General features: G+C 44.4%; 1 protein-coding gene across 12 annotated transcripts in view; it reads right to left on the bottom strand.

The window, feature by feature from the left end:
• The window catches only part of LOC129853467 (splicing regulator ARVCF-like), a 233,760-nt gene that overhangs the window by 136,267 nt on the left and 80,431 nt on the right, over nucleotides 1-17,062 (bottom strand). The gene's annotated exons all lie outside the window — the stretch shown is intronic.

The following is a 17,062-nucleotide window of genomic DNA, read 5'->3' as shown; positions in this document are numbered from 1 at the left end:
ATCCTTTTTTAGATAAAACTATACTAAATATATTCAAGTAACCAAATAATTGATTTAAACATACTATTTTGCATTGAAGGTCTACAGTAGCCGCAACAGCACTCTGTAGGGTAGCACCATGCTGTACTTGGAGGACAGCTAGCTTCAGTCCTTCTCTGGGTACATTGACTTCAATACAAAACCTAGGAGGCTCATGGTTCTCACCCCCTTCCGTAGACTTACACAGTAATTATGAAAACTTCCGGAGGACATTCTCCAACCTATCAGAGCTCTTGCAGCATGAACTGACATGTTATCCACCCAATCAAAGGATCAGAGAATGACTCTAGTACTGAAACCATAAGATACAGCTAGCTAGCACTGCAATGTATAAAGTGTGGTGAGTAGTTGAGTCAAAGAGAGAGAAAAACAATAGTTGAACAGTTTTAAATTAATTTATAAAAAATGTAGAAGCAAGAGAGAGAGAGTTAGCTATATTTCCTTAAAAAAAAAATCACTTTCACTTACTTAGCTAGCGAATGGAGCTAGCTAGTTTAGCCTATTCAATAATAGAGATGCTATGTTAGCTAGCTGGCTATGACTATCCCACAACACTGGAACTATTCAAGTCAAGGTAAGCTTTTCGTTTGACTAATTTATTGCAACCGGGGCCCGCCGGTGTAAGTGCTAAACTGCTTACTGACTGTACACTAACGTTACTGCATGATTTTAGCATGTTTACTAACGCGTTAGTTCTATTAGCTATGTTGACGATGACGTTACTTTAGCTAATATGTTGACAACGATGTAGGCTGTGTTTAGCAGTTATATGGTTTGGCTTGGAAAGGTTCCCTCGCCTGGTCACATACAGCTGATGTGTTGTGCACTGAAGTCCACAAGTGACAAAGGGAAAAGATCAGAGGAGAGCGCATAGATGCGAGAAGGAATAGAACATGGCTGTTACAAAAGTGAACTGTGTTTACACGTGATCAGGGGTGTATTCATTCCGCCAATTCTGTTTAAAACGTTTCTTAAAACGGAACAAAACAAGGATAAACATGCCTGAATTTGTCATATAGAAACTCTATTTTGCAACTGTTGGACTAATGATTACACCATCTAACAGCTAGATGCAGGCAAGAGTGTGTGAGGCGGTATTGAATGTGGCACTGTCTGTCCATGTGTCACTGTCATCTCAAATTTCTCTCACAAAAGGTGTGCACCTACGTTGTAAACGTTCATTGGCTAGGTTGTAGCAACCTCATGATGGGTATAGAGAAAAATGTGAGTATAATGTAGTAGCCGAAATCTATCGCTGTTACATTTAACTGGGTGAATGGAATATGAATGAGTCATCCAATATGCTGTAATAGAAATAAGGCCAAGCTCATGAATAAACTAAATCGTCCTCCATCAAATGGCACTGACCGCCACTGGCATGTACACACACACCTCAGTCTGTCACTCTCCCCTGTAACAGAATAGGTCAGTGTACTAACCTAGTCCCCCCCCCCCCCCCCCCCCCCCCCAACAACCTAATTTGTAGAGTAAATGGTTATCCCTTTCTGTTGAAGAGCAATTGGACATCAAACTGTCTAACGGATTAGGGAGTGTCCTCTAGCAGTGGGTCTAATAACCTGACTGGACAGGAGGGCACTGCTACTGCTGGGCAGAGAGTCTTTAAAGGTTTCGGTACTGATGAAATCAGACAAGCCTTGGCATGGGTAGACAAACTGTACAACTGCTCCTCACGGCCATCACCTGCTGGTTTGTCTTTGGTTCTGTTTGTAGGGGAGGTTATCACTGTAGCTGGTCCCATCACCAATGCATAATGTTTTGTAACCCAATGTCAGCATTTCTAAAAACAGCTTTATAGACTCCAGGCCAAATAAGCTCCACGGTACACAATCAGCCAGGTAATGTTATGTTTCATTAACTATGATCGGCAAGGCCCTCAGGTAAATCCGGCATTTATTTTTTTTGGTCAAATTTCTCGTTCTGTGCAGGATTAGAATAGCTTTACCTCTCCAGGGAATCTCTGCTTCTTTCTCTTCAAGGACATTTATGCTTAGAGCACCATGGATTTCTGGGACAAACATCAAAAAGGTGAGCTAAGCCTGTGTCCAGGCTGCATTAGTTACCACACCACTCACCCCTCTCCAGTCACAGCCCAGGCAAGGCAAGCCCCCAATGGAGAACTTTAAAATGGGAGATTATACCCAATGCACACAATAACTCAACAAAGTGGCACTTAGGCAACACGCCTTTTAAACTAAATGTGATAAACTCCCTTTATGTGCCCCAATCTCTCCAGGTTTTGTCATGCAGACAAAAGAATGATTGAAGAGGGAATCAAGTTAATGTGATCCCTTAATTTAAAATGAATGCTATACAGTCTATCCTGTTAAAAACCTTCCCGCCAGACGTGAGTCAGTCCCTCTATGACACACCACCAGCATGACTAAGTGTCACCCCTAACATCACTATCCCGGCACTGCAGCTAACTGAAGAAATATCTTGTAAATGTTAGTTCCTGATACTGTACTGACTACTGTATTTCAATCCTACATTATGCAGAACCTTGCATATTCTATCACAACTTGTCACAACGCCCCGCACCATTTGGAGGAGGCCCCAGTGTAATTCTCAAATTAATAATGAATGGGTTGGGGCCCTGGCTGACAGATGGTGGTGCATCCCAAATGGATAGATACTGAACTATGTAGGGCTCTGGTTAAAAGTATTTCACTATATAGGGAACACGGTGCTCTCTATTTGGGACACATCCCATCTGGGGATTGGCTGATTGATCTGGTCGCTTCTCTGCGCTGTCACCAAGGCAATGCAGTGTTTCCTGGGAGGGGAGCTGGCAGGTATGAGTGGCCAAGTTAAAATACCCTCCACCCTCCAGCACTCCTCCTCCCTGATATCAGTGATAGATCAGTGGAGAGGCAGAGAGGTGTGTGTGTGTGTGTGTGTGTGTGTGTGTCACCAGGTAGACAATATTACATTTCATAAATTACTTTGGAGATTATTTATAGTCACTTTGACTTATCTTGTAAACGTTCTATTTAAGTAGCTCAGCCCCCATCTAAGACAGTAAATGTAACCATACACATCTAAAATGTTTTCCCTAACTGTGTCCAAGGGGCTGAGTAAATACATACCAGTGTGAATAGCATGCTGACAAGCACATTAGACCACATCTAATAGTACCATGTACTGTACCAAGACTTAAATACCATTCTACGGAAGCCTCGTGGCTTTTACGGACTTTGTCTGCTTCCGTTTGCGCTGAATGAGCCCGCTGCATAGGACGAGTCCAATCTGAAGGAATGTATGGTGAAACTGTATCGAGCAAACTCTCCAAAGGATACAGTTCATGTCTGCCAATAACAAATAACCTTCACATTTTACACCCTTCCTCAAAGACTAGTAGTCTATTAGCTTTGAATTCAGATAACTATGACCTCTACAATGTGCTCTTAAATCCAGCAGGATTCTCACTTGCCTACAGGTGGAGTCTTATGGCGAGGCCCCCCCAAACCTCATTCAGGTGAGACGACCTTTATTGAAAGCCTGGGCTTAACCGTCATCCCATTGAGACGTGGTGCTGCATGCTGGCACCCTGGGTATTACGTATTTGTCCTACTCATCATCACGGCTCTCGTCTCCCCTGTGCCTCTGTGTCAAGCGGCAGGAAAGGGCATAATCAGGGCCGGAAAGAAATGACATTCTGATCCCCCCTGATCCTGACGTTATTCTTGAGGGGTTAGGAGAAAGCCTACCACATTTCCATGTATCCAGGTAATCCATTCACCTCGCGCTGATGGAGAAAGAAAATCCCAGCCGAAATATTGTACAGAGAAATGTCTGTCCTTCCCATTGTGAAGCCAGTGAGTTCCAAGCTCCTGCAGACCTGAGTAGCTAATTGAGTATTCCAGCTGAAAATTACAGCCTATCATCATTAGGTGCAGCCGGCTGACGGGGCTGCCAACATCAGGAAAAAAAGAAAGAAATGGTTCAATTTGAGGCTGCTGAGCGTTCATCCCAGAGCTGACCTTCGCCAGCTAGCTTTCCCTTCCCTCTATTAGAGACAGGGAGGGAAAAAAAGACCTTGCAGCCAGACAGGACCATCAAAACTCAGACTGAGGTGGAGAGCGACAGGGAGACAGATCGAAAATGCCCCACCGGCGAAAAGATTTCCTGCCAAAACAAATTGGCAGAGCTCTCTAAAATCTGAAGGATTGTGGCAAGGAAGAGAAAGCCGACTTAACAGGGATGTTTGTGGATCCGGAGGCCCTTAGAGTGTCAGAGGACAGCAGAGGCTACAACAGAGAGAGCAGACGAGTTTCTCCGTGACCCTGTTCCAATAACGCATCATTCTTTCCTTGAGGCAAGGTTACAAACCTGTTATTTCCACCAATCCAGCTAATTCAAAATCTGTGAATACTTCAAGGTTGAGCGGATGGATGCATTACTGAAGTACTCCAACAGGGCCAGAGTCTGCCCCAAAACAGTGAGGTTTTAGCATCTCTGCATCTCATTTCATCAGATACCAGATGGAATTTCATCAGATGCCACCCACCCCTCAACCTCCCCTCTATGATCTTCACAGGGATTGGCATGCCCCCAGTAGCAGAGAGAGAATAATCAATGTTTGCACTCCAAGCCACTCTGTCTGAGATTGCTGTTTGATTACATCACAGCACGCATCACCTCTCTGCCACATACATCTGTACTCCTCATAGGTTCATGCACACAGAATGGATCAGGGGAGAAATAGCCGAACACTGGAGGCTCTAGTTAAGGTGAATGAGTTCTATATGGACACCGGAAGCTCTGGTTCTAAGGTGAAGGAGTTTTATAAGAACACTGGAGGCTCTAGTTCTAAAAGGGGAATGAATTCTATTCCTAGTTGGGACAACACAGTTCCACTGTGAAGAAAGGTTAAATTAGCTTCGAAGCAACAACTCAAGACCTACAATACAGCCTACAAAAATACCACTTGCCTCCATTTTTTTAATTTTACTCTAGAAAAATATACTTTCTGATATCATTACTGATATTAATTATCAAACATTATATTGGGGCTAATGTCGGCAACACAGAACCAAATCTGGACTCCGGCCAGGTTCTGTGGAGGACGAGGAGAAGTTATAACAAAAATTGTCAAGAAGGGTCAAACGTTTTCCCTGAAACGGACCGCAACAGTTGCAGTATAAAACCAGGAAAGAGGTCAGTGTTTAGACCAGTGTTCATTACTACGCACACTTCAAAGACAGCACTGGGAGTCAGATCAGACAGTGATTAGACAGGAGTGGTGGGAGACCAACTGACTGCAGTATGCATGTGTGTGTTTTTGTGTTTACTATCCTTGTGGGGACCAAAAGACTTCACAAGGATAGTAAAACAACGAAAATTTGTACAATTGGGGACAATTTGCTGGTCACCACAAGGAAAAAGGCTAAGGTTAGAGTTGGGTTTAGGGAAAATAAAATGTTGAATGGGCATCAATTGTTTGGTCCCCACAAGAATAGTAAAACAAGTGTATGTGTGTGTGTGTGTGTACACATTGATTTTTTTCTTTTATTTAACTAGGCAAGTCAGTTAGAACACATTCTTGTTTTACAATGACGGCCTACCCTGGACGAAGCTGGGCCAATTGTGCACCACCCTATGGGACTGTCGATCACGGCCGGTTGTGGTACAGCCCGGGATCGAACCAGGGTCTGTAGTGACGCCTCTAGCGCTGAGATGCAGTGCATTAGACCGCTGCGCCACTCGGGAGCCCTCTGTGTGCGCTTACATGTGTGCGTGTCCGACCCCGAGAGGCTGATTGTGAATTCATCCCAGTGCCTGGTTCTCATCTAGAACATATGGATGATCAGTCTACCTGATGGAGCAACAGAAGTTAGCAGGGAGGAGTTTACACGCTGCCAGTTTGAATAAAAGATCCGCGCTGGGATTTGTGCTTGACAGGGCAGCCTAAACCTTGTACTGTTCAATTATGTAACACCTACTGCAAGTACTGCAACCCAGGAAGGCATGTGCAGGGCTCTGCTCTCATCGTAATCCATCCAGAGAGACCATGGAGGGAAGCAGGACTTAATCTCAGGTTAGGATGAGAGACGTGTTTATCGGCAGCCAGGCGATCAAAAGCTGCTGAGAGGACATTATCGTCTCTAAGGCTGTCCCCCAAATGATACCTTATCCCCTGCCCTACTTTTGACCAAAGCCTAGGTCAAAAGCTAGACAGTAGGCAACTCGGGTCCATTTGGGATACAGTCTAGGTCTATTCCTGGCTGTGGTTGTGCACAGTGAGGGGACTGGTACTGTCACGCTGTCATAACATTACATAGAAGGTGATTGGGGGGGGTTACAGTTCATTAGACGACAATGAACATGTTTCACACCAATTATCATTTAATTAAGAAGGACATATTGTTGGCGAGCAAATAAGAGCACTGGCTGAGGGAAGAAACAACATATTCAATTGGTGAGAATTGTTAAGTCTAATCACTGTTAATCACTGCAACAAACAAATGAAGTAAAGGAAACTGGAGCCTGACAGTGGAGCTATAAGCTCTAGGGCATTATACTGCATGTGCAGAGTGTGTGCAGAGTGTGTGTGTGTGTGTGTGTGTGTGTGTGTGTGTGTGTGTGTGTGTGTGGTGAAGGTCGTTATAAAGACCATGACACAGACAATGACATCTCCTGTCATCGTTTAATCAGCCAGCCTTGCTAATTAGCTTCAGACCACTCAGAGGAGAAGGGGGGTAGGGTGGCGGTTACATATAAAACGGAGACGAGGTGTGTGTGTGTGTGTGTAAAGCCATTCAAAATTGTGGTTTCAGTTATTTCAGCCACACCACTTGCTGACAAGTGTACAACATCGAGCACACAGCCAAGCAATCTCCATAGACAAACAATGGCAGTAGAATGTCCTTACTGAAGAGCTCAGTGACTTCCAACGTTGCACCGTCATAGGATGCCACCATTCCAACAAGTCAGTTCATCAAATGTCTGCCCAGCTAGAGCTGCCCCAGTTAACTGTAAATGCTGTTATTGCGGAAACGTCTAAGAGCAACAACGTTTCAGCCACGAAGTGGTAGGCCACACAAGCCCACAGAACGAGGCCACTGAGTGTTTAAGTGTGTAGCACGTAAAAATCTGTCCTTAGTTGCAACATTCAGTATAGAATTACAAACTGCATCTGGAGCAACGTTACCACAAAAACTGTTCGTCGGGAGCTTCATGAAATGGGTTTCCATGGCCGAGCAGCCGCAAACAAGCCTAAGATCACCATGCGCAATGCCAAGCGTTGGCTGGAGTCGTGTAAAGCGTGCCGCCATTGGACTCTGGAGCAGTGGAAACATGATCTCTGAAGTGATGAATCGCACGTCTGTCTGGCAGTCTGACGGACTAATCTGGGTTTGGTGGATGCCAGGAGAACAATACCTGTCCCAATGCATAGTGCCAACTGTAAAGTTTGGTGGAGGAGGAATAATGGTCTGGGGCTGTTTTTCGTGGTTCGGCTAGATCCCTTAGTTCAAGTGAGGGGAAATCTTAACGCTTCAGCGTACAATGACATTCTAGACGATTCTGTGCTTCCAACTTTGTGGCAACAGTTTGGGGAAGGCCCAGTATGACAATACCCCCGTGCACAAAGCGAGGTCCATACAGAAATGGTTTGTCGAGATCGGTGTGGAAGAACTTGACTGGCTTGCACAGAGCCCCGACCTCAACCCCATCAAACACCTTTGGGATTAATTGGAAAGCCGACTTCTAGCCACCTAAATCACACAACATCAGTGCTGACTTCACTAATGATCGTGGCTGAATGGAAGCAATGTTCCAACATCTTCTTCCCATCTTCTTCCTAGAAGAGTGGAGGCCGTTGTAGCAGCAAAAGGGGGGACCAACTCCATATTAATGCCCATGATTTTGGAATGAGATGTTTGACGAGCAGGTGTCCACATACTTTTGGTCATGTAGTGCGTGTCTCCACTTTTCTCCTCATCTTACAAAACGTTGAAATCTCTAGCCTACAGAGAAAGCAATTACTAATCACCAATGAACCCTTTAACAGGAGTTGAGTGATGCTGTCCAAGCCAACTACTGCATTTCATCCCAGGGCTAGCACATACAGCAGGAAGCTATAGAAGTCAGCCCAACGTAATTGGCCACCACTTTTACAGTAAGAAAAAAAAAGATGTATTTATAGAACGCTGGATAATTCACCATTTCCTGAGCTGGCCACGGAAAGGAGAGGCAGTTCCACTGTCATTAACTGCAAACCACTGGTCACCGGAGACTGTGAGCACAAAACAAGATGACGGCTACTCGGCTAGTACTGCGCTTTACAGCCCTGGCTGTATGGATTTCTAAACACACGCTGTAGGTCTTCCTGTTTTGTTCTTCTAGTCACATGTGATTGTTCAGACAGAAAAAAAATTAAGTCCTCCTCAGATTATCCCAGAAGTACATCCAGGTAGTTGCACTTTCAATTATTTGAATTCAGAGTTTCCATTCTGTCAGTCATTCAGGAGGAATAATGAACCTCCTCGTACAAAAAGGAGTTCAAAAATTGAGGCTTAAATAGAATGCATTAGATGTTACTCAGATAGCTGGAGCAAGAGGTTGAATCCCTCTTTAGTGCACTACATCAGACCTGCGCCCTGTGGGCCTTCAACGAAAGTAGTGCGCTATAAGGGGAATTGGGTAACAATATTTGACACAGCGACAGTAGTTTCTAAAAAGCATATCCTGGTGAAATACACCCTGAAAACACAGTTCACTGATGCTGAAACGGTGTGTCTTAATATCAGACCTCATAAAAACTAAATCAGGGAAGTGTTAAAGCCAAATGAACCCAGTGTACCTTTAAATAGAAATGCTCACACTAGACTTCATTGAGTTCTTAGTATTCATAGATCCAGAGTATGGCTTGCTTTGGGCATATTTGAGATGGTCTGAGTATGTAGGTCTGCCATCCCTCTACACGCCACAGACTTCAGTGTAAATGTAATCTATATAGTTTGTCAGTACTATTAATTATCCTGGGCCTGTATTCACCAAGTGTCTCTGAGGAAGAGTACTCAGGTATCCCATCGTATTCATTATGATCTAAAAAGGCAAAACTGTTCCTAGATAAGCATCCCTGCTCCGACACACTGGGCACTTGTCATCTCTACCACATGCCTTAACCTTTTCACATGTGAGTGCCAAATATCTAACGTTTTTTTATGTGTGTGATCTCAGAATGCTCCCACTGTTCTAAAATGTGATTGTTACGCAACAGGACAATTAACCCGCACTGCCCTCGAACCAAGACACACTTCATGCTAATTAACTATAGGCTATATTTCAACTTGTCAATTAGAACAAAACTACTTTTTAGAAAATAATTTCTAACAGTTTGAATTGAGGTGTGTTCCACCTCATTGATTCACATAGAAATAGGACTTTTCACTGTTGCCGAGAACTTGTGTTTGAGGCTTTAAGCTTTAATGTACCTGACAAACTTCTCTCTTCAATGAGAGCCCAAGAACCTCCCCAGTGTTTCCCATGATCAAGTATGCAGACATTTGCAAAGTCTAGCGCAAAGCTTTCCCCCCTGGCTGGCTGTCGCATTGCCTTCATTGTTGTTTTCCTTACAAATAATAGGACTGTGTTTGAGTAAAACTGTTTGAGTAAAAAAAAGTGTTGCCAACTCAAACGCTGACTGTTGGGTCAATCAAAACTGGACGTTCCAAATAATCGTTCTAATCACACCAATTTAAGCATCCACTGCAGGGACCACTGCACATGTGTGCTGGTACATGTCAAAAGGTTAATGTGACAGAAACCAATTGAGATGGGCTTTCTGAGAGGGAAGACCGAGGGATGAGGGAAAAAATGTAGGGGGTAATGGGATTCTCATGAATGTTTCATGGATATTATTTTTCTTACAGGCACTGTGGTTCTTCTCTGGAGAGGGGAGGAGGTTGAGGGAGAGGTGGGTTGATGGGGGGAGGGAGGGGTAACTGAGACAGACAACCAGTTGTCATGACTCTCCTTGGTGAGGATTAAAAAAAAGACACCCATTGGCTAGGCAAATGTTTGAGGAAGGCCAGACCACCCCCACAATGAGTTAATTGTTACATTATTAATTTAATCGATTTTAAACATAGGTAATTTTTCAATAAATAACAGTCATCACATTAATGATAGTAACGTCACGACACAGTCTTGCTGAGTCAGTCTGAGTCGTCAGACAGATTCCATCATCCCGCTCCTTTACTGAACAGACTCTGGGCTTTTGGTTGCAATTTTTTTTATTACATGCATGAATGAATGTGCAATTCATATGAATTGTTAAGAGACAAACGGAATATGTGGGAAGATTGTTATTCTGTAACTTACCCCAGTAACTCCCCGTTACCGGATTAGATTGAGTAGAACCCACAGTCCAGGCCAACTTGAGGCTGCCAATGCATTTCAGTAATGCCTGAGTTTTATAGGTACAATTTACAGCCAGTGTCAGGGCTTTGGGACTTAGCCTGGACACACCAACAATCAAAACCTTGTTTCCCAATAGAATCATTCAGTGTTTCATGCCAACTACAATATATTTGTTCTCATTCAAACAGACTACACTGCTATTTTGTATTCCAAGAGCTATTGTGAAGATAGCCAAGTAAGTGATAAACAACAACACTATAGACCTACATTGAAAAATAAATACTGTATCCACCACAGTGATGGCAATGCAAAGCCACGAGAATGCATTAGAATGTTGGTGTTATTACGTTCCATGTCATGTTGTCCTGTGGTTCTCGTGGGCATGGTTTGATGGAAAGCTGGCGACTACTCAACAGGTATCACGACAGGTACATCACAGCTGACAAACACCAGGCATTGAAAAGGAGAAGACACATCCATGAGAGAGAGAGAGAGAGTGTTAGAGACCATATCCATTTGGCAGACGTTTGTGAGTTCTGTAGCACCGTTCCCTCTCCCTGTGACATTAAAATGAGACAAACCTGGAATTACCTCAAGTGCTCAAACCAAACGTCAGGTGCAACATAACAGCAAACTGCAATTTGAGGGTTTTAACACGGGTTGACAAAGACCGGCTGCCACTACAGAATGTCCAGGACAACAAGAATGTCCCACGCTCAGTTGAACACATCCAACACACAGCTGAAAACAGAAAACACACAACTTAATACAGCATGAGAAAGTGTGAGATCTCCGGTGAGTCTATAAAACAGAATATTTCTTCCTCTCATCCTTCACAACAATTCCCTCTTAATCTATTCAAAGATGGGAGAATTACTTAAGAGCCATCTTGGAAAACCCTTGGCAAACCCTTGGCTCGGTCATGTGGGGTGGAGCAGACGGTCTGCTCAGGAACACCAATTAATAACGCCGCCTCGTCCCAAGACAGAGAGGAGAAACTTCGAGGAGAGGCCACAGGGACAGCATGGGGAACACCACACACGCAGCCAGGCAACATCCTAGAGATCCTATAATAGGATCTCTATGGGTTACATGAATTCATCGGCTCAAAACACAATGTCATTTCTTGTTTTTAGAAAAAATAAATCCAATTCGGCTACCAATTTCTATTCCTTGGTATTAAAATCAGATAGAAGGAAGACTTTGTACTCTGTGTTCCCCCGAGCCCTTACGACACACCTCAGTGATGCTGCCTGGAATCAGTGTAGGAGTGGGGCGGGTGATCTACACTCACAATGCAGCAAAACACAGCATAGGAGCCAAGACATCCTGATTGTGAGTGAAGGTACTGTCTAATTACCAAGGCCAACTACACCACTGCAGATATCATACGGACGCTACAATAACAAGCCAACTTGGCTAACCTTACCATTTCACATTCTTCTGTGATTGTTCCAAGTTCGACAGAGCCAAACGTATTACACATTAAAAACTGTAATACGGCGATTATTTCTGGAGCACATTACTTCTGGAGTTCTCAGCGTTAGAAACTTCCCAGTTAATCGACTGCATTATGTAAAGAATAGCTTAAAACACCACAACAAACTTCACAGGCTAATACAACTTATATGGTTCGCACCCAGAAGATCTCCTTTCAAAGTGACGGCTTTTAACTACGGCACGCTGCTCATGCCACCTGACCGGCCATTCCTTTCCTGCGCCGTTGGGGATACAAAGAACAATACAAATAGCCAAATTAGGTCCTGTCGCATTCCCCAGATAGGGCAGTGCATCTCTATTGACCCTGCTGAGCCTCTGGGTCCCGTGGGGTCTGACTGTTGGTCCCCGACAGGATAAAGTGCTGCTGTGCTCTTCAAGGAGAGCGCCAGGCTGTGTGTGGCCAGGACACTGACAACTGCACACACATTTTCTCTCTACTCGCATACGATTCTTTCGCTTTACATTTGGTTTTAACGCACTCGCACAAAGCGTCAGGAGGACTGACATGCGCGCCCCCTCATCCATGCGCCCCCGCCCCCACCGGAGAATGACTTGTTATGGTGTCAGAGTAACTATGTTAAGGCACCTGGAGATGGAGAGGAAACCGAGCCAGAGCAGGAAACTGCTGTGACTCACCCAAACAGCCACAGCACACCATCCATCAACCGAAATCATCAGTCGCGCTTGTTTGGGACTATCGGTCTCAATGACATTGAGGAATGCAGGTGCAGCGGCCAGAGAAGCTGATCTCACCTGTGAGCGCACTCTAATAAGTGTCTATTAACCAAAATAAAGCCTTGATAGGAGAGCAGTGGATGATGACGTTGATGACGGATGATGATTCGCCATGCTTGATGCTATTACTGATTATTGACTGTTCACTGGAGCAGAGAGTCATATCCATTAGGGGCTTTTCAGAGAGATATTCCCTGCCATATTTCCCCCAATACACACCCATGCACACAAACTGCACTGTGTTGATCAGAATAGTGTATTCTGCTGCAGTGCATGTGGCTGCAAAAACACGCCTTTTGAAGAAGACACAGAGAGAGACAGAGACCGTCGGGGGGGAGAGACTGACCGCCAAAAAGAATGACTAGAGAAAGGATTTCCTTTCAAACGAGGGGTTATCAACCAAAAAAACAATGCCCTTGTTACAAGAGGGACCTGAAAGTGGATACACCTTAAGGCTAAATTGACAACTTGCCTCATTCATATGATATTCCAATAGGTCAACGAGTGTCCCATATTTCTGCTCTTAAATGGGGTTAATGCATTCTTCATGAGATCATTTTTGAGCCGTTATTATATCCATAATAAATACAATTGTGAAATCAAACAGGCAGGGACGGTCATTTCGGGAGCGTGCAATGACATTGTTTTGTAAGGTAAATGTGCCAAATGATTCCTGGCATACATAAAGTCAATGGCATCAAACCCAGACGATAACGGGAACAGAAGAACATTTGGGGGAAATCGCAATTATAGAGCATCCAGAGACAAACCGATCCAATTTCTCAATGATGTACAGTTCATGTACCAGCCAATGCATTCTGCTCCTCCAATATCTGTGGCCGCGTCGTCACTGGTGCTAGGAGCTTCAGCTAGTTAAAACCCAGCATATAAAAACCCAATTAGCCATGTATCATAGCTGGGAAAGGGATATGATTGTGTTCAGACAAAAAAACGAAAGTGTGCTCACAGGGGTTCGTTAACGTCCACCAACAGTCTACCCTTTTACTTCCTGCCGCAATACAAAATCGCACTGAAATTGACTATGAAATTTTAAGTAGGCTACTTAACATAGCCTAAAAACATAAAAGCACTCAGCCTGAGTATGGGGACAAAATGGCGAACTGTAGAATTTGAGACCGTGATAACCATTGGGAATCTAAAGCTAAAACACTCGCTTTTGAAGCATCAGCCATCTGTGGCATCAGGTCAAGTAGGGTCGAGGCCAACATAACACGTCTTTATTTAGGCACTTCCTTCGGGGCACCACGGATACGGCAGTAAACAAAAAATACTGCTTAGAATCTCTGCTGAACTCCTCCTCCCGCCTCTCCAAACGAGGCATGTCTTGAGGATTCTTTTGCAGCACCTGCGCTATACTGCACAGTCTAAAATGTGCCGTATACATACCATGGTTAATCAGAAGTTACATAATAAAACAATAAGACTGTCCGGAGATCAACATTTCAGACACATACTGTGCAAAGTGGGTGCGTTCCACTACACACCTTTGCATACAGACAGCTAATACATTCACAACTATTGTTGTGGTCATGACCTTTCAATTTGACGTTTACTATCATCTGATCTCATGCTATTAGAAGTATGGAACAGACTTACCTACCGTACTCATTTTACATACAGATTTACTTTCATCTTGGCATCATATGATTTGATCCCTATGTGGTTCTGTCTGATGAAATAGACCTTCTCTTCCACTCTCAGAGCGTCTGGGGTCTCAGATCTAGCTAGCTAGCCTCCTAGGGCAGACAATTCAAACAGCAACACTGAACGCAGAGGTACTTTAAACAGCCCAGTGCACTGCAATCACTATAAAAAGAGTACGACAATAACAGTAAACTTGTTTGGCAACACTAACTAGAGAACAGCCATTTGGGGAAAACGCAGGTAAACGTGATTATAAAGTACAACAGACTTAATATATCTTCAGTACACACAGCCAAATGAATGCCTGGGAAGAACGTTCAAAGAAATGTGTTTCTTGTGATTTTAGTAATCAGGCACAGCACAATACCCCTAGTATGCCTTTGCAACAAAACCAAAAAAAACACCAAGGCCACTCTGTATTGTCTGTATGGTCCGATTCAAGCTCATGCGGAACAAACGATTACATTTGTTACACTATGGACTGGATAGAGAAGGCTATACTGTAGCAATACACATTGGTACAACAACGTCACTCCGTGCGTGAAAGAGACACCGTGGTTGGCTCCAGTGCATACAGACAGAGGTCTTTTTCATGCACTCCACAGTCCCACCGACTCCATCACTTTCAGAGCAGTCACTGCCAGCAAATGTTGTGCCACAGCACAGTACACCACCCACCTCAGGTTGGGGCCCTGCTCATTACTTTACAGGAAGAAAACAGGTTAAAGAAGAACAAAAAAAGAGTATTGATCCCACTCTGAATCTCCCTGGTAGATGAAGGGAGGAAGTAACACTTCCCAACTTTGTGGGGTATTTATTCTGAGACAGTGAGCGAGACAGAGACAGAGAGTCCAGAGGGGTCTATGTGAGCCATTGTGGTTTAGCAGTGAGAACAGAATAGGGCTCTGGAGACGGGGGGAGGACAACGGCAAGAGGGGAACAGAGGGACAAGTCAACCTTGCAGCAGAGATCTGCTAGTTTCGCTCCTCTCACAATCAGAATCACAATCTCCCATGCAGAGAGCGAGCCATTCAATTGCTGACTGACCCAGCCCTTTCATTTAGACTGGGGGGAGCAGAGCAGTTCCATTCCATCACCTCCCAACCTCATCTAGCTCTGTCTGGACTGTCTGCTGCTCCTTCATAATCAGCTGGGAAGCTGGCTGGCTGGAAACCTGGCTTCGACACACTACTCTTTTGCTGTAGCTACATAGTCAGGCAGCCTTATACAGGCAGCTAGCTGCAGCTATGGGTGGAAGGTCAATTAGATGGTGCCCTTAGAAGGGGAGTGGGCAGATAGGAGGATAGGAGGATGTGCGGATAGACTTCAGGAGTAGAAATTACTTCTGGTATGTCACAGACAGGAAGACATAGGGCCAGCAGTCTAACTGCCTCACGGGCGCTTTGTAGAATGAGATGACACGGATCAATGGACCTACGAGTCAGAGTCAGGGACCCCCGTCCCCTCAATGGGCGGTCTCCGTGGCCCTCGTGGCCCCATAGTGCCTCGGTCCAGTGAAGCTCTAACCAGGTCAGCCTTGACTGGAAACCCTGAATTTGTCTGATCTGAGTGGTGTGTAGACCCTGAAATCTGACCTGATCAACAATCGAAATGGCTGAATCGATGAAGTGAGACCATACTTCACAGTATTTGTGGGAATAAAATGATCTGCGTGTTCTTAGATTAAAATGTATTGTAATATGGTAACGTGCCCTTTGATTTTCCAGACTATTGGTTCAACCACGCACAACTTGCTTTGATTACATCTCCGTAGAGAGCATTGGTAAACAGAACAGGTTTGACCTGTTGAAATCCGATGTGAAATCAGCTCAAGTGGAACTCCCTCCTTTTATTACCAATTAAAGCTGGGGTTGCCTGGTTACAGGTGGCAGCAGAGAACAAAGATAGAGAAACGGAGGACATTTGATATTACACACACCACTACTACTCATCTCTGGAGAGTTGCTCCCTCCGACGCTTATTACTACCAGCACCACCGACGATTTAATGCTGCCAATTGCTGTCCGGCAGGCATACCCAACAAATTGTCTGTTTCCCTTCCCACCTGGTGTTTACAGCGGCTGTCCCAAACGCCGTCCTATTCCCTACATAGGGCTATGGTCAAAAGTAGTGTGCTATATGTAGGGAATTGAGTGCCATTTGAGACGCAGGCACTCCCAGGCCTCCTTGGCAGTCATAAATCAATACTACCCCACTGTACACCTCAGACAGAACTGAGGCTCTCTCTCCACAATGACTCCTAAAGCAGCTAGCCAAGTCTAGTCCGCGACTGGGAGAGCTTATTGACGCACGCCGACACCGCAGAGAGAGTTATTTTAAAGTCACACACACACACCACGGGGGTTTAAAATGTTCTGATGTAATGGATGAATGTACAGGAAGCTGACAAAATGAAAAGGAAACACTTAAGTAAATTAGTGATACAAAGTATATTAAAAGCAGGTGCTTCCACACAGGTGTGGTTCCTGAGTTAAGCAATTAACATCCCATCATGCTTAAGCTTATTTTGTCTACCATGGCTATGTCCCCATAGGATGACTATGACCCCATCCATTGAATTGAACACTTATGGGAGATTCTGAAGCGGCGCCAAGAGACAACGGTTTCCACCACCAACAAAACACCAAATGCTGAAATTTCTCATTGGAAAAATGGTGTCGCAGATGCAGAGAAAACACACACACAGAGGAAAAAATCTAACTTGTAATGCATATGT

Source organism: Salvelinus fontinalis, chromosome 4 (genome assembly GCF_029448725.1).
Source record: "Salvelinus fontinalis isolate EN_2023a chromosome 4, ASM2944872v1, whole genome shotgun sequence".
NCBI classification, from domain to species: Eukaryota; Metazoa; Chordata; class Actinopteri; order Salmoniformes; family Salmonidae; genus Salvelinus; species Salvelinus fontinalis.
This window is presented reverse-complemented; position numbering and strand designations above follow the sequence as displayed.